Below are 19,154 nucleotides of genomic sequence, written 5' to 3' on the forward strand. Positions count from 1 at the left end.
GCAGGTGAGCGCAGGCTCAGACTTGATAACCGAGGAGATGGGGCGCAGGAATGTATCGGCGTGGCTTTTGTTCCCACATTTGGAAAAGTTCCAGATCAGTGAACCATGTTTTGCACCTTCTCATTAAAGATTCTGTTCACTCGTGGGCTGCTTTTTTTTTTTTTCAGCGTGCCGAGGCTGGTGGAAAAAAACCTAAATTGGGGCAATTTCCCTCCACCTGCAGCTGTCATGGAGGCCTGACGAGATAAGCGCCTGAACAAATTCACATTATGATCGCACCGTCGAACACAGGACACGATTATCCAGATAACAATATTATAGGAATTGAAGAATTCACCAGATGTGTCACTGTGCGTGGAGAGAGTCCAGTTGTCCCTCCGCAATCCAGGTCATATTCTTGTTCCAAATGTAGTTCATGCAGACAAAGACCAGAAGTTTTTTCTTTCCTGAGGTACAATACTTGCCTTGAGCTCTACACTTATTTGCTCGCTTCAACAATCTCTAACTTGTCAGCTCAGGCTGCTGATAAAACGGCAAAATAAAATCTATTGAGCTCCACTGTTTTCTATGTTGATATTTTAAACAAGGTGTGATCAAAGTCACGCCTGAGGGTCATTTCAGAACCCTTGAGCATCAGATGTCCTGCTGTCTCTGCTAATAACTGTATAATACCCAGAGAGAAGATCCTATAATTATTATTGGTTTTGTTGTAAAGAAGTCAAGTTGTCCATGAAGGTCTTGGTTGGGAATATAGAAGCTTTTATTTTGACTTTCTGAATGAGAATGTCATTGTTCACATTTGGCCGTGGCTTGTTTCAAGGTCATCTTCTGTGGACCTCTTCCAAATGGCTTTAGTCACCACTGGCTTAATAACTTATATCTGTTTGATGATGTTATCAGCCGGCCAAGATGGCAAACCTATGACTGTTTATACGATTCTCTCTGAACCTCTGGCAGGTTTGGGCACCAGCATGTTCCAAAGAACTGAAAATATATTAATACATTATTCATTTTGTAAACTTATGTGCAAACAGTTTTCACTTTATTTTGCTCACTTGGATGCTTAAGAGGGTTTGGTATTGAATTTCAGTTCTTCTGTGGCAGCGACTGAAATGCTTCAGTTGTACAGAGTATAGAAACATAGGGTTTTTCAGAGCCAAGTTTAGAAGTCAAACCTTGATAATGTGAGAATTGTTCTGAAGAAACCCTGGTAAGTGACTAAAGCAGTGAACCTTCCAATCGATTTGTAGCTTCTTAGAAAATGTTCTTTTGCACTGGAAATTCTTTTTTTATTTATATTTCCTGTAATAAAACCGGTTTTAGCGGAAATGTACCAAAGCTGAAATTAAACTTTTAACTTGTTATGTTTTACTTTTAATAATGTTAATTTAAATATTTAATATTATAAAAATGGTAGCAAAAAAAGTTAAGTTCAGGAGCCTGTATGCAACTAATTATTGGTATTAAAAATACCAAATAATGCAATGAGGTCACGTCCATGTTTATGCAACAAAGGGTTGGTTGGGGAGGATTTTTCTCTTTTTTTTTTCCATTCCAATTTTATTGAAATTCTCTTGTTGACACAAGACATTGGAGATCCACACAAGAGTGTTGGAACTGTCCTTCAGACGTGTTTTTTTTTTTTAAACTGCCTCTGGTTGGTGGGTCCAAATTCTGGAACCCCTAAATCTCAAGACTCTTGGTGCAGACCTGGTAAAACCTGCCTCAAAACCAGGTCCAAACACTATCTAGTGGGCGACCGAGGATGCTAGTGAAACTGCTAAAGAATGTGTTTCTAAAACTTCAAAATAGGATTCATTTTGAAGCATTTTGTGAGGCCTAATAAATCTACTATTTATTATTACGACTATCGGTCGTGCCGTCACACGCTTATTTGCTTGATCACACCAGTGGCTGCCAGCGCAGGTATTATCCCGATTACATCACAATTGTTCACGTGCCTCTTGGCAACGAACCGCCAGAGCTCGACCGGGCCAAGTCTGTCAAGGTTCGTTCGGGTGAATCGGTGCCAGTGTGTTTGGACACACCTGCCGTCTGCGCGTAGGTTTCTAACAACACTTTCCAGACACGCCCGCCATCCAGAACTTTGGACTTTTCACAGTTGAATTTACAAACTGTGATCCTGGTTTAAGAGCTGGATTTTACAACCTCAGACGTTTCGTTTTTTTAATATATGAATATCGTTTTTTTCCTATCGTTTCACTTTGGTCATAGAAAGTTTATAGTCGGTGACCTCAGCTTATTTATACTCGTCCAGGTGTTTTCCACCTCGAATTGTCGTGTAAATTTAATCTACCATCCAGTATTTATTGTTCGCGCACACTTTCACCTGGTGTCTCAAGCGTTTCCTCGAGGATTCATATCCGAGTTCCCCGCGGTGCAGCGAGAGTTCTTTTTACTGTTGGCCTGTATTTGTCTCCTCTCTGGTCTAAATCATTGCTCCACGTATGCTCGCCCTCACAGGAGCCCCGTATGGGACGTGGCCTGTGTTTTATGGTACATACTGTTCTGGTCTGTACGGCTGCGGCGGACGAGCAGCTAAAAATAGAAGGTGCTGATAAAGAAAGGGGGAAGAAGAAGAGTAGGTTTGGAAACGCTAGGGTTAAAACTTGATCCAGCAGCGAATTTAATCTGGTCTTTATTGAAGTCAGTGGCAGCAGATGACGCCAGGATGTTCTGCTTAGACTTTTTCGCTGGAAGTGAAATAAAAACACTAATAAACAAATTGAAACAAGTGTAAGTTTTATTGCTGAAGAGGAAGGACCTGGTCTGCTTGATAATAGTTTAGTCCAATGATTCTAGCCACTGTATGTATGTAGACCTATAGAACCCAGCACTGAGACAGTGCATATCACTGCCAAGGATGTTTTTTTATCATCTTTCTTTAATGAATGGAATATATGTTTTAAAACATTCATTTTCTCATATTTCATTTAATATAAATGAAAAAAATGTAGCTCTTTTAGTTTTACAATTGGCATAATGACTAATAACCCCAGTTGTTTTTTTTTTTGCTTGACGGCCCCTTACAACATTCACAGAATTTAAAGTGGCCCTTGAGGAATTGCCAACCCTCCCTTAAATAAGTGTCAATTAATTTGCGATTCATTTCTATGCTGATGACTCTTGGCTGTTCGTTCTGGACGGAGCAGTGAGAAGCCATACAAGTGCACCACAAAACCACAATAACAGCACAGAAGTGAGACTAAATATCTCAGAGAATTCATCTTTTTATCTGTGCATATACTGTTCATATCGGCTGAAAGGAGGTTATTTCCAGAGTAATATTTGTTTTAAAGAGAGCGATAAACAACACTTTTATAGTTAAAGACTAATTGGGTTAATGTTTTTATTATAGTTTAGGCTTTAGTTGATTTTATTGTGATCATTTTTTTCACCAGTATAACTTAAAAGACGATCAGCGACAGCTCAGTTCTTTACTTGAGATTTTTTAGAATGTCTTTGAGACTAAGAGTCATGTGGTATTTAGAGGTATATTTAAGACTCTTCTTTGACGCCCACACTGCTGGTACCACAACGACGGTTCTTAATAAAGCAAGTTCAACCATCCATGACTTTGTTTCCGTGTTGCTTCTGAGTCAACTCTAGGTCAGGGTTGGTTAAAAGAGAAATAAAACGGTGCATCTCTGGCTTTAACCGTCAAACGTGGGATATTATCCAACACAAATATATTTGATCCAAAGTAGTTCAGAACCGCGACGCACTGCTCCGCTAACAAGCGACTGTCGCTGTTTTCTACCAACGCTTGACTAATGGAGCGATCGCTTCCCAAAACGCATTCTTTCACTATGACTGCGATACAGCAGGTGCAGCGACGACAGCTTCTCTTCTCTCCTAGTTAGCATTTCTCAAACACGCATTTCCCCGAAGTCACCTGTTAGTAAGAGCCAAACAACAGAGTTTAATTCACCCGCCTTCCTCGGCTGGCTGTGCTGTTTTTTACAACTGATGAAAGAAGTATTGAGTCCTATCTTTCTTTAACCAAATACATTCATTTTCTTATACTCTTGTACAGATGAATGTATATTTTGTGGTTTAATGTTTGCGGATTTAATTGTTGATTCTCTTGGAAATAGAGGAATTTAGGTCAAAATATTTAATCTGATGGTATTTGTACCTTATTTTCAAAGTCATCACACCGGCTTTAAATGGTCCAATGGCCACATGTTTGAAACCCCCTGATGAAAAATGTCTCATATTTGATTAATGTTATCGAAACTCTCGTTTTTTTCTTTGTTTTATTCCTTTACTACGAACATCCGGATCGTCTTCAAACAGACGGATCCATCAGCTCTCTGCTGTGTGTTCATGTCACGTCTTCCCAAAGTGTGTGAAGAAGCTAAATCCTCCAACCGCCCACTTTAAATCCAACCTTCCTTTTGACCTTGTTTCTTTTTCCCTTTTCTTTTTTTTACAAGCACACACACACACACCTACACACTCCCCTCACACACATGCATGCAAGGAGGAGATCTATTAGTCTGCCAGCACACACTGCACTTCCACTGTTCCCATTTGGAATTTCTCCCAGTTAACAGACTTATGCTTCACCATGGCAACAGCAGTGTGAGCTCACTCACACATGTTTGTGGTTGACAGGCAGAAGATGAAATTTGCAATTTCACTCCAAATGTGTCCGTGGACCAATTAGGCATGTCAGTGAATATTATAAATGTATGCAGACAATGACACATCAAGGGGACAATATGTTTTGTATACCTAAGAAGCAAAACAAGCAGTAAAAACATCAACAATTGCATTTGGATGTTTGTTAAAATACAGTTTGCACATGTTTTTGTGTTTTTTAATGTTTCCTATTATGTGTCCTTAAAGGGCAACGAATGTCAAACTCCAACACTCCTGTTTCAAATGTCAAAAGTCTTCCTCTCCAACATGCATTAGGTCTCTCATCATGACCATGTTTTGAACTTATTACTTTATAAAGTTCTTCTCCGTCTGAAATCTTAGCAAACAAGAGGTTACGAGAGTGTCAAGTCCATTATGACGTAATAATGGCTTCACTCCTCCTCCAGACAGCTGTAATCACACCTGCTTTGTTTATACATCGGGTCCCTTGGAGGTGGGTTCAGGGAATAATGCCGTGTGGTGACAAACCCAGTTACCTGACCAATCCCAGTCAAGTGGGCGTGGTCATTATAAACTTAAATCTCCAGGAAAATGTGTTGTTTTTTGTAGTGGGCGGGGCTTAAGCACATTTTCTAATGTAAATATTACAAATAAAGTTTTGTGCAAACGGACACATACCGATGAGTACAATATAGTCCAAGATAAAACAACAAAATCAACACATTAGTTACCTTGTAACCTAGTCCTAGAACGGTGTATGAAACAAAAGGTTGCAGGTTGTTAGTTTTCTGGATAGACAGAGTAACGTAAAACATCCTTAGTATGAGTGTAATTATATTTAGATTAAAAAAGACCTTGAGTCTTGATATAGATTAAAAAAAAGAAAAGTAGGCAAGTAATGACAAACATAGTGGAGGATAATCTTCCACACTTTTTTTTTACTTTAAATTAATATTAGGAGTTAATTGTAAATCAAAAAACCTTCCACGCATTTGAGCAAGACGTGATAATATGCGAGAGCGCACCTCATTATTGTAACTCCCCCACAATCTCATCTTCTCGTTTTTTTTTAATGGCTCCGTTAGCTCCGGGTTAGTTTTCACGGCCCCATTCCTACAGCGTTCCTCCAGGAATTTTTGGCTTGTGTTCAAAAATCCTAAATCAACTACAGGCTGCCACGAGAACCCTGGGCCTCTTCGCTTGGCGTCTGTCACCCCACGGTTTGACCCCAGGAGAGCGCTTGTGTGGAATAATGGGGCTCTGACCAGCTTCACTCCTGGAACTGCTGAGCAGTTTTTGACCAGTCACCGTCCCTCTGGGCTTCTCCTCGGCTTTTCTCATTTTGATTTTGTGTTAACACTTTTATATATACTACTGTGTTTCTTCCTTTCATTCTGCTTTTCATACCCATTTCAATCCCTTCTGTTGTTTACGGCTCAATGTCGGTTAATAAAAGATTTATTAAATCAGACGCTAATTCAACTTATCAATGCGGCCAGAAAGTCATCAATCCTTTGGTAATTATCTTTAATTCTAATGTAACTGAGAGCGTATGTGAAAACTTCTCCGCTAACCTCGGCTTCATTCTGGTTCTCTTTGGAAGGTTTATGCTAAAAGTTACCGTGAGTATCTGTATAGTAGCTTGTGTGCTGACTCACCTGCTCGGAACTTTTTCATTTGGTTTCAATTCCTCTCCATATTTGAGTCAGTTTGTTTTTGATCTGAGTGATTTTTTTTTTTAAGGACGAATCAAGTACAGCGTGTACTGCAGAATATGTTCCTCTCTGCTGTTTTCATCTTTTATACGTAGGTAACTTATTGAAAAGACCAAAAAAGAAAAGAAAGCATGGAAATAAATTTGTTCTACAGATGTTGTCTGTCCCAGAGCCTAAAGTGTAATCAAATGGAAGATTGCTTTCTCTTCCTCTCCTTCCTCTCCCCTCGACTCGTCTGCTTTCCCTTTACCTCTGCACGACCTCATCTCCCCACTTTTCCTCCGCTTGTTTTTCCCCTCCGCATGGTGATGTACGACTCTGAATTCAAATCATGATTAACAGGGAACTTTTTTGCATCAAACGCGGCACTGAGCCGAGATCCTCATCATTCGGGCGTTTGTTGCCGCTCCTTGACTGGCTTCACACATGAGCCGTGCACGGCCGCCCTGGTGTGTTCCTGGTGCATGCGTGTGCTGTTCGGGTCGACAAGCCTGCTGCACATTAGCTGCCATGATTTAGTGAGTTTGGCGCCAATTGAACCCCCTCCTGCTTCATACTCTCCGGTTCTGACTTCATTCCTCCACGTTGGGGCCCTTTGGCTGTTTCGCTGTACTCGCTCCGCTTCCCTGTTTGGTGGCTCCTTGGAAAAAAAAAAAAGAGAAAGAAGCGGGAGTGCACACATGTGCGCGGCAGATGTGTTGTATCGCATGTGTGCAGCTCCCTCACATTGACCGATTCTCACTGTCAACTGTGAGCTGAGGGATCATATTTTCCTGTCTGTTGTGGCTTACTTTGCTGGAGAGTGGCACTTTACAGGTGACAGTAAACACTTACTGTACTTCCAGCGCTTCCATCCACAGCCAGAAATGTTCCTCTTTGAATTATAGATGTACACAAGTACAAATGTAGATGAATACTTCAAAGTGCCCGATAAGTGTGATATAATAAGCACGTAGCACATACTAATGTTTGCTGTGGTGGCTTCAGTCAACTGCTGGTTGGATTTAAAAAAGGCTTCTCCTACCGTTTTGTTCTGTGTCCATGTTTGATCCTGGAGGATTGGTGAGGATTCGTCAACATAACAATTCCAAAAGCAAACGAGTCTTTCTCCTCGTTCATTGGTAGCACCTTCCGGCTGCACTCGAAATTTCAATCTTTTTTCCATCTCTGGTCCATTTGTGGGATTTCTTTCGTGTCACTTCCAGCACCTGCTTCTGTAACTATGGTAACCTGACCAGAAAAGCAACACTGATCTTATTCGCTCAATTCGTTTTTTGTTTTTTATTTTCCCTTAATCAATATCTGATGCTGACAGGCTGACTTAGATTCATGTGAAAGATTATTATTTCACCTTGTTTTCTTCAATGTATTGTGTCTGGTACAAATATAATAAATAAGAATAATAGATCATGATGAGTTTTATTTAAGAACTGATATCTAGACATGTTTTTTGTTAATATATTCTTAAGTTCCTACATCAATAGTTATGACAATATTCCATGTTTTCTTTTTTCCCCCGTTAGTCACATGATACACACATGAGTTAGTCTTATATTGTTTAATAACTGATACAATGGAAACATTGAAAGTGTAATTGTGCTTTACAGAAATTGTAGACATATGGCTTTTGACGTGTTTGGAAAACCATGTCGTTTTTTTCCTTCATTCAAGATGCATTTTGACATCAGTTTAAAAATGTACGCCATTGGTACAACACTATTTATCTTCCAAAGTTGAGTAAAAAAACAAAAAACTTGTGACCCATCCTCATCAGATTTTGTCAAGTCAACATTACGTTATACTAATGATAAATAAACTTTAAGAAAACTCAAAGTATCTCCACAACAGCAAAGTTAAACACAACCGCACTTCGATAATATGAACGTTATTTAGATTCATTTATTTATCACTTATTGTTACAAGTCGTCCGTGCTTGATCTTAAACAGACCATTCCAACCTCAAATCTAGTCATCCATAAACCAAACCAGACCTTTTACCCACATCGCCATTGAGCCATCGTAAAATATTGTGGCTGGAATACCCATAATTTCTGTTTTTGGAAAGCACTACCACTGTGATGATTGGCTGTTTATGGTGAACGCTGAGGAAATATAAAACCTCGCCTGCCTTTAGATTTTTGTCAAAAACGAAATTTAACATCTGTTTTATGGATTTTTTGCTCCGTCAAATAACAGCAGTTCAGTGAATCAGTCGTGATCTATATGTTCCCGTTTATTTTCAAACTTCAAAACGCATCAGAATCAGCATTGGCATGCAAGGTCACTCGCAGACGGCTCTCTGGCGAGGACGAGTGAGGAATCAGAAAAGGTTAATGGTCTATGATTGAAGTCACGTTTTTGCTGCGTTTCTCTTAATTTGATGAAATTCAATCCTTCAGGGAGGTTGTGATTTGTTGACATTCACCTCTGACACATGTTGTTAAAATAGCATCGGCATCCTCGGGTGACATTGTGACATCGCGCTTCCCCGTAATGAATAATAAACCAGCCGTGCTAATGCAGTTCAGCAGAAGAGTTTCCGAGGATTGAAGGACGGATGATGGATGCCGGGTTTTCACACCGACGAGTGCTTTCGCGACCAGTTGCGTGTTCCCCCGTCACCTAATCCAGCCTCGACGTCAGATCATATGTTGGACCATTAATTATGCAGCATGTGAGGCGCGTCGCCTTCTCTGCAACAAAGGCATCCATAGTTCCAATGATAGTCCAGATGCTTTTCTTTAGTTACGCCAATGATGAAAGTTTGTTGGCTGCTGCGTCTGGAAATCCCCCTGAATTACACTGTCAGTTACTCGATACTTCAGAGGAGGAATCAGGGATTCACGCATGATTTTTATTGGATTCAGCAGCCTTTTTGTTAAAGCTTTCAGCTAAATGATGCCATTGGCAGCGCAAACGTTTGGTAATATACATCCTTCCGGATGAAGAAAAGATGTTTAGGGATAGTAGCCAGCTGTTGAGAACCATCAAAGTACTTCACATACTGTCACAGAGAAAAATAATTATTTTGTCCTACAACACATTTTTGAGATGCACGAGGTGATACATGACGAAACTCTGATGAAACAATCAATCAAGTGCTTTACGAGTGACTTTTGACAAGTTAATGAGTCATAATTAAAGAGCTGTTTGCTCAGTAGCGGCAGAATCCAACCCTGGAATCCCACCTAATCCGGTTTGTGTTTCATTATGGGTGTTGTTTTTTTTTTAATTCACTCGAGTCAAGACTCGGTCTTGAATCTTTGTAACTAATACTGCACTCGTACATGCAGGAAAAAGGTGGATAAAAGTAAAATGGAAAACAAAAACATGACTGGCAGACGTTAAATTACCACGAAAAATAAACCACTTCATGTGCACAAACGCATCCCTCCAAGAAGAGAGTCTCGCTTCACTGAATTGACACCGATTCAGAGAGAGGTTTCTTTTTGAAGGTCTATAGAAGCCAGTTTTTGTACGACACCAGGGCTGGACTTGTTATCAGGCACAATGCGAGGTGGGCCCTACGTTTATTTGGGGTTATATTATCAGATAATTTGATCAATTAAATCCAATGATCTTTAATGAACTCAATGACGAAAAAGTGGCCATGAAAGCTGGACCTGCACAAACATTGCTGTCAGTAAAGTAAAGTAAATGTACTTCTAGAAACAGACAAAAATGATGGGATTAAATGAACACATGGTGTGTGAAGCTGAGTTAAGGGTGTCAAACATGCTATGCTGGAGATGTTGGGTTGCGTCATGTTTGTGGACATCCACCCTTAAACATGTGTAGACGGCTTTAAGACGACCTACCGTGTGTGTGATGCTACTGAAAAGAACGAGTACGACTTCTCAAAGACAGAATGGAAGACCTACATAAAATGTTCCTTCTTTTTGGATTGTTGAAGGAAACTGAACTAAAGTAATTTACTAAAAAGGTGATTAAAAATACAAAATTAATTGACACTTAATTGTTTTGACGTTCAACTCATCGTCAACGTCAGTCGCCGAGGATAGTAAATACTCACCTCTTGTACAGACTTAGGCAGAGAAGCAAGAGAAATGAGTCGCACAAACACTTCATCAGCTAATTTGTCAAAGCCACAAGATCGTAGCACCTCCTGTATTGGACGTCGGCACAAGTAGGACCTTGTTCCACCGTCTGATGGAGAGCCAGCAAAGCTGCTGCCTCTTGTTTGGAGCCGAGTGGACAAGTGACAGCACATGTCCGTAATCAGAGAATTTGGCAAACTGAAGCTGCCAATATTGACACTCTCTCCTCTGCTGGTTGTCAGAGGTCCATGTGATCCGGTGCCAGAACTTACTACGAACTGAGCTTATCTGGTGAGAGGGAGGGAGGCGATGTGGGAGCTCTAACCCTTGACTAGATCAGCTGGGAAGTTCGCATCCTCTGCATTTATCAAACTCTTCCTTCTTGCATAGAAAAACTTTGCGGCATTTCTGGTGATATTCAGGCCATATGGCGAAACTTAAAAGCATGACGAGTGACTCTGTAAGACCCTTCAATATTACCATAATGTCAAAGAATAGTATCCATCTGTATTATATTATGTGCTGCTTAATGATTGTCTAAGTGGACGAATCTTCACGAAAAAACAAAGATGAAAATACATTTTGAAACTGGCTACATTGCATGTGTTAATGGTCGTAATGTAGTCATCTATATTTTTAAATTGTTGCTCAAAGAAATGTAGCAACGCTGCAGTCTCACTTATGCTGATCTACAATATGTACTGTCGGTGGTTTGCAGCTGCACACTATAGATTTGTTTCAATCAATATTAATGCAGGAAAAACCTCCACTTCTCTGGCTCTCTGACTTTGTGTTATTTGACCCGTGTTGTGCGCCGCTAGTCCCAGATGGCGCATTGCCTTTAACCTCCCTCACTTATGAAGAAGTGCTGAACGACCCTGACCCTCATAGGTTATCAGCCAAAGTTGTGGGGTTTTTTTTGGTAAATCGCTGAAACAAAAAAAAAAAAAATACACCTTTCTCTCTGGCAACTCCATAAAGTACTCTGCTGGATCCAATAGAAGGTTGGAGGGTAAGGGTTGACTTGAGATGTAGCTGGAGGGGAGGTGGGGACCCCTGCCTCGTGCACTCACGGCTATACATCTGGCACCCCCGTTGCACTGCGCTGCCTAATGTGCTGAATAGAGGCCCAGAGGGACGACCCAATCCTCGCCTTGGGGTCAGGAACAAAAATAAGAAACGACAGAAGGCGGGGGGTCCGCACCTGTGCGAGATCTTGCTAGTGGCAAAAAACTTGAAATGATTTCAAATCATCTGCAACTTCCCATTTATGGTACCTGTCACAGATTCTTACACGATTCAGATTTATAGTGAATCTCATGAAATGTACCCAGAGTACTAGAAAATTATTTGTGTGAACAGTTTCATTTTCCTTTCATGGACTTGTGCTGAGACGCATTACGGCAACTTGACACTGGTAAACAGGTCACACTCCAAAACACAGTGATGTATGGTCTGTAAATTAATATACTGAGGGATATAATGTCTTCCTGGCAATGTTCCAGGTGAATATAGTTCATGACCTCCTCGGTATGAAGGTGTAGGCAGGCAACTTTCTTCCAGCTGTCTCTTCAGTCAACATCGAAGAAACCTAAACTCGTGTAGGATGAAGAGACGCTCGCTTGGGCGGATGAAGTAAAATAACTTATGGAGCGATTTTGTGTTCTCCTGTTCTGAACCATTTAAAATTTGAGAGTCTGCGGGCGATGCGGGTTGTGGTCTTCAAAGTTAAAATGGGCCTGTTTTACCACCGGGTGCAGATGCACTGGAGATTAGACGATGCACTAGGTCGACTCGGCAGCTCCCTTTAAGCTGCTGTGGTTTGAGGGAAATTAAAGCGGAGGTTGCAGGAAGAGAGCCCTGGTTGGGGGCAAAATATCTGGAAACCGTAATCTCAAAAAATGACCAGGTTAGGGTGTGTTTATGTAGTTTAATGTTATTTTAATGCCTTTATTTAAGACTGTATTCTAATCTGAATTTTTACTATGAGTATACTGACTCCTTTAAGAAACATCTTAAGACGTTTTATTTGTTCAGGCTTTTCCTTGATTTTCTGGAACTCCTGTTGTGTTATCAGTTTTATCTTGATCGCTATATAAATAAAAATTACTTACTTACTTACTTATGTTCCGGCCTATCACTTTACTAGAATTGTTTCATGTTGGATGCACATACTTTATGTTTGTTGCTGTTACTACTACTTTCAAATACATACTTTCTTTCCTTCCCTCAATTGAGCCATTCAAGAGAAACGTGCACTTCCTGTACCTCTTTTCTTACTCTGCTCTTTTCTCTTGGGGGTTATATGAACATCAAAACCTCTCACACTCAGCTGTTAAACAAAAAGTTAATATATTACTCACTTTTTGGCTCCTCTAAAAAACTTTAACTTTCATTTAAAAAGGTTTATGTGGATTTGACATAAATAACAACACAATAGATGCATTCTCTTTGACTAAAAAGGACAAATTTTACGTTTTAAATGACTGTTAAAATTTCGGTCGCTTGTTACCAATTCTCTTTAGTCAATGCGTCTCTTTGTGAATGTTTTAATATTTCTGACATGAAAGTGTTGGCTGCAGATGAATACTGAGGGTTTTCTAACCGCAGAAACCCTTTGGTGTGTAGTAAGGTTTCTGTGAAAGGAGAAGGATGACAGATTATCAGAGTGATGTCATTTCCTGAGTCGTGTTCATTTCCTGTGGGCTTCACCAAGTTTGATGACTCGAAACATCGCATTGATTTGGCTAGCTTACCCCGAACCGTTCTACTCAATCTGACTTAATAAGTTTTGTTTTGGGGCTTTTTGGTGAGTAGTGTTGCCAGTAAAAGTGATACTAGGGCATAAGAAATGTTCTTTCAGAGAAATGGTGGTTCTTCAATTCTCTGATCATCCCTCAGCTATCTGGTGTGGGGGTTTTTGCTCAACAGGTTGCGAGTCTTTTTGCTTCATGCACCATCAAGTTTTTTATATACTATATATATATATATATATATATATATATATATATATTTTGATATACTGTAAAAAAGCGGTCTATTCTGAAACTGGTCTTATTGGTTTCACTGCTTTGATAGTCATATGGAAGACATGCTATATTTAATTGTTAAATCCAAGCTTAAATAGCTATTAAATATTTTATACATTAAGTCTGTTTCTTTGTGTTATTGGTTAACTTGACTTTGTATGGAGGTCACCAGTGGAAATGTACCTGTAGACAATATCTCTGCTGACTCAGTCTCCAGATAAGGTTGTGTGGATACGTTAAAAGGGCCTCTTTACTCATGATAAAGTCTTTAAAAGGCTACAGAACAGCCTTCTTTAAGAGGGCCGGCTGAGGACACGCCTTCACTTGTCTTTGCTGCAGCTCTTAATAGCTCTCTTCTATACATTGCTGTCACAGGCCTGCTGACACATACTTTGTTGCGGTACAGCATGTTCTGTACAGCCACGGCCCTGCCTTTTGCTGCAGTTCCAGGATTTGCTCTAATCCACTCTCCTCACTGTCAGGCACAGACCAAAGATAAGAACTCTGGCCTCTCTCTCTCTCTCTCTCTCACTCTCTCACTACTGAGCGGTCAAATCTGGAGGGTCAGTGTTAGTGTCCAAGCTGCTCTGGTGATTCCTCTGCCACGACCCCGCCACGACAACATGATTGTTTGAAGCTACAGCGCGTCTGTGTGCGACATTATTATGGTTAAGTCGTCTTTCAGAGGCGGGAGTGTAGGGTTGAGCTGTTGGTATGAACTGACGTACTTGCTAGCTACTTGCATGACGTAATAACAACATATTTTCATACTTCCTTTGATTTAACTGATCCCCAATCATTCCGCTTTTGATCTATTTATTATTCAATATTATATATACGTATTATTTGGTCGACTTCTGCACAGAACACCACCCATACCTGAGGAAAGGTAACTTGGCCTTTCAATGCTTGAACCAAATGACTGCTCACTATATCCAGATATGTTTACCATCGTACCTGCACCCCAGACAAATAAGAACAGCTAACATGGGACATTTTTGAGTGGCTCATGTCCTTAAATTTTGCTCTTACTCTCATTAGTTTATTCACTATAAACTTCAGAATAGTTATTTTGACTTCCAAGGATGTTTTCCTGAATGTTTTCGTAACCTTTCGTAAGGATTAGTTAATAGTTTCTTTCCTTACTTGGCCGCAGTCGACCATCTCTAATCCAGTACTTGTGACCTCATCTCTGGTCAGGTCATCAACACTGTTGTATATGAAAATATACCCTGCAGGGCGGTATGTCACACCTCTGGGCTATAGTGGCAAAGTGTCTGTACGTCGCCCTCAGTGACCCGCCATGGAAAATGACGCGTGGACCTGCGCTCGCGCTCCTACTTGTTTATTCTAACCTCTTCTCGCCTTGCCCTCCCATCAAACACCGAGCAATCTGAGTCGGCAAAGACCCTGCACAAGGTCAAAGCGTTAATTCTTTACTTTTATAAATTATTCATTACTTCCACATTGTATGTTGTGGACGGCGGAAACTTTGCTGATCTCTAATGCCCCGACTGGAAACATGGAGCATATCTTATTCAGGCCAATTACTGTATATTAAAGTTTTAAAAGACTCTTGTGTAGTGAAGTATGACTTTGAATAGGTTTTAGATACTGGTTTCATAGCTCCAATGCTGCTCTTCAAATCTGAATAATTGGCTTGGACTTGACAATCAGTTTGCGTACGAGAAAGCCGCAGTTTTTAAATTTGAGAATCTGGGTGTCTCCTTCGATCACCTGATCCAAGAGTGCCGCCATAAAACCAAAAAAAAAAGTCAGTAGTAGTGCTGGTTATGTTAATGACATGGCTGCACAAAAGTACTGCCTGCTTTCATTATGGAGGAATGTCAGCCTCACTTTGATACCGGTACCACCTCTGCCGATCCTTCTCCACGGCTCCGCCCTCCAGCACTGGTCTTTTCACTTGGCTCCGGTGTCCCCGATCCAGCTCGCCGAGGTAAACTAATCCTCTCAATCAAGAGTGTCACCTTCTCTTCCCCGGGAATGAATAGGTCCGAGATTACACTGGTCACTAATCGCATTTAGTCACTGGGATGATAGCTCCTGCTCGGGGATGGATCACCTGTTGAGCCCTGGAGATCTGAGCACATTTGTAGTTATTAGGGAACCAGCAATTACTTCAGTGTTGGATTGGTCAGCAATTGTTGAAGCAATTCAATACCTTGTTATCCAGTGAAGTCAATTTTGTTGATTTGAGGGGATTATGATGTGTTTCCTACTGAAGTGGCTACTGTATGCTCATAGTGCGTTCAACAAGAATATGATTCAGAACGTCTTACGGGAAGAAAATAATCACAATGAATTGTTGGTGATTCCAAAGCACTATAATTGTACTGCCAGGCAGCTCTCTAATGTTCTAATATAGGGGGGGCCAAACTAGAGATGATTCTTTGAGCCCGGTGTTTATTTCTCATCATTTATAACAATATACCTCAGACTATAAAAACCAGCAGAAATTATGGAAATGGGCCCGGGTGAGTGTGATCTCGTTGTGGGAGTCAAACTGTCCGTCATCTCCATCACTGTGCGATCGTGGCGTCGAGGGCAGCGGGGCGAAGCGCTTTGCGGTTCCACCAGCAGTAAATTCTTCTATTTGACAAGTCCCGGCTCATTGTCGTGCCCTTGTTTGCTGTGGCCTTCTCTGCCCGGCCCTGAACCATCCAGCTGTGCCACTCTCATCAACAAGGCCTTGTGTTCGAGCGGACCACCACCACCTCCCCCCCCATCCGTCCTTCCATCTTTACCGCCGCATCGTCCTCTCGTGCTCCTGCTCATGACTGTTCTGTCATCATCCACCTCAGTGCTGTGACTTTTATGAGTGCCGCTGGAGTTAATCGAGTCTTTTCACCCTCAAAATGACCTCATACGATGTCGTACCCGCCCCAAAACAGATTGGCACACCGAGAGGCAGAAGGACATTCGACGGGTGTGCATGTGTGTGTGTAGTTGCATCTCTACTCTTACGTGATTGGAAAATTGATTCCTTATGTTGCATTGTAAGTCTGAACGTAAGCAGAACGTGTCTTAATTTGGAGCATAAAGTGGCATGAAGAGCATTATTCTAAATGACATCAATTCCAGATGCAGATTAAAAGAGGTGTGTGTCTTGTGTAGCCCATCATGTTGTGGTTCAGGGATAATGATGCCAGTGTTGCGTTACGGATCATAGCTTGACGTGGCCGACCGTCACAGCAGCCTCGAGCCACCCTTCAACACCTCTAGAAGAGACTATAAATGTACTTATTAAGACTTAGAAATATACTTTTTAATGTGAACTGATTTAGAAATGTTGGAATTTCTTATCATCCCGTCTGGTCTCTTCTAAAGATCTGAGATGCTGTGACCCGAGTGAATTTTAATTTAGTGCCTGCCATTATTAAAGCCCCTTTACAAAATGCACCTCTTGAAGTTAATCGGATGGGAATTAAACAAGTCAGACAAGTACGACTTCATTGGAAAAAGTCACGGAGATGATCCTTTTAGGTCAGGGTTGGTTTAAGCCCTGACGCCGTTTGGGTTTCAAGGCCGTCAGATTAAAGATCACAGAGTAGAACATTAGATCCATGTCTTGTCCTTCTGGCTTGATGGAATGAATTAAGCGAGTGTGTCTATGGCAAAGAGACACTTTTGGGTTGGAGGGAAAAAATCCCACCCTGCATCTTTTTGGATAAAGATGTTTGCTCTTTGAGATCTACTATAGAGTTTGTCATCTTAAACTCATCCATCTCTCCATTAATTTCTAGTTTAAATGTCCCTAAGAAAAAGTCAGGATGTGATTCAGCATCTTCTCTCCCACGTTCATCTGAGCTTTTCGGCTGAAACTACAGGAGAGATTTCAAATCAGCCCCTAATTTGTTTTTAACTTCCTCCGTAGAGGCGCATTGTAGTAAACATGTCTTTTCTTTTTCCATTTTTTTATACGCGTGGAAGGCTTTTAGAGTCCTGAAAATTCCAAGGATGTGATGTTCTCACCCTTCTGCTTCACACTGCTGCAGTAATTGTCGGTTCAGGAGGAATGTTTCACCCCAAGAGAAGTAACGTCTTTCAATTAGACGGATTTGGTTAGATCTTCTTCCTGCCGGCTCAACGGCCCAAACATTTTTCCACAACCATAATTCATAGTCCTGACAGGCAATGGGATCCCCCCCCCCCCCCCCATGGGCCCGTTGCTTCCCACAACGGCTTCAAAGCTGAGCATTTGCTACCACAAAGGGTATAGAATTGAACTTGGGGCCCATCATCTGACCTGACCCTCAAGACTTCTGCTGGCCCACTCCCTCCAAAGGTTTGCTCCAGCAGCATTCCTTGGTACTGATTCAGATTTGCAACGAGGTTAATTTAGGGTTCAAATTTTACTTTAGCTTATGGTGGCTTTCAACTTCAAAATTGTTTCTTTAATTTATAAAACACAAATTGGAACCGCAACAGTATATGCAATAAATAAGTGTTGCTTGTGTTTCATTATTTTATTTTCTAGCTATTATGCATTTTAACATACACGGCTACAATATTTAGCCCTTTAAACAAAAGGGTAATTTACTAATAATCCTGAACACATGTAACAATAGGTTTTTCTGTTTTTATTCTTGAACAAGAGCCAATACAAACTTTGATATTCAGTTATTGTTTTTTCCTACAGATTTACCTTGTTTCTAATATGCTGACACAGCTACAATCCCCTGAGAGGTTATTGTTGTTGTTTTTTTTGCCTTAGAAAGCTAAGATCATATATCAGCCTTGGAAGATGCATTCTCAAATAGAAATGTTTCTTTCTTTTTTTTTACAGTCCTGGGAGTGGAGACATCTAGTTGAGCAATAGTTCGTCAAGTCTATCCAGAGCTTTTTCAATGGTTTTACACCGTGTCAATTTATTTCTCCATCTTTGAATTAGCTACACTTGGCCTCAAGTGGAAACTCAAAGAACTTCAGTTTTCTAATACTGGTTGTTGCCTGTTGTTGACGCCACAACATTGGCAAATGAAGAATAAGTAAAACAACAATCTTCGAGTTTTTCACTCAGTTGGACAAATGCAAAAGCAGGAATATTTCAAAGTTAATGTAAAAAAAAAAGAAGAAAAAAAAAAACCTTTTTTTTTCTCGTCAAAGCCTACATGCAGAAAAATTGCCAGAAGGCTTTAGCAGTAATTGCAGTGTTTTAAACTCCCAAGTCATGAAGCAACACTGACTTCACTGAAGATTGCGTGGAAATAACAGTTATTTCTTTGTTACCACGGCTTGTCTTTCATGTTGACCTAAAACACAACCCTCCACTCGCATGACGAGTTCAATAGATCCTTTTAGAAAACGTGGCGAGGCGCATATATATATATGTATATATATATATATAGCCTGTATGCATCTGATCTGGAACGCGCTGATAGGAATCAGCCGATCAGTCACGGTGAGCACATGTCTCGACGTTTGAAGATTCTTATCCAATCTGCCCTCTTTAGCTTTTTTTTCAATCCTCCACGAGCAAATGAGGACTTGTATCAGGCTTGTGTGATGACACCGTGCCTTCGGGTCAAACGGCAACTCCCATTCGCTGAATAGTTGCTGCATATCCATCAACGACCTCAATAGGCAAGTGAACAACGGTGGAAATTTGGTTTTCTATAGTGTCACGAACGTACAAAGGATTTACTTTGATGAATATATCCTATATTCATTTGATTTTGGACTATTTATAATTGAACCCGAAC

General features: G+C 40.7%; 1 protein-coding gene across 1 annotated transcript in view; it reads left to right on the top strand.

Annotated features, from left to right (window-relative positions):
- LOC148085981 (thyroid hormone receptor alpha-B) overlaps window positions 1-19,154 on the top strand; it is a 144,572-nt gene that overhangs the window by 33,745 nt on the left and 91,673 nt on the right. The window lies entirely within an intron of this gene.

Source organism: Callionymus lyra, chromosome 2, assembly GCF_982586985.1.
Source record: "Callionymus lyra chromosome 2, fCalLyr1.hap1.1, whole genome shotgun sequence".
NCBI lineage: Eukaryota > Metazoa > Chordata > Actinopteri > Syngnathiformes > Callionymidae > Callionymus > Callionymus lyra.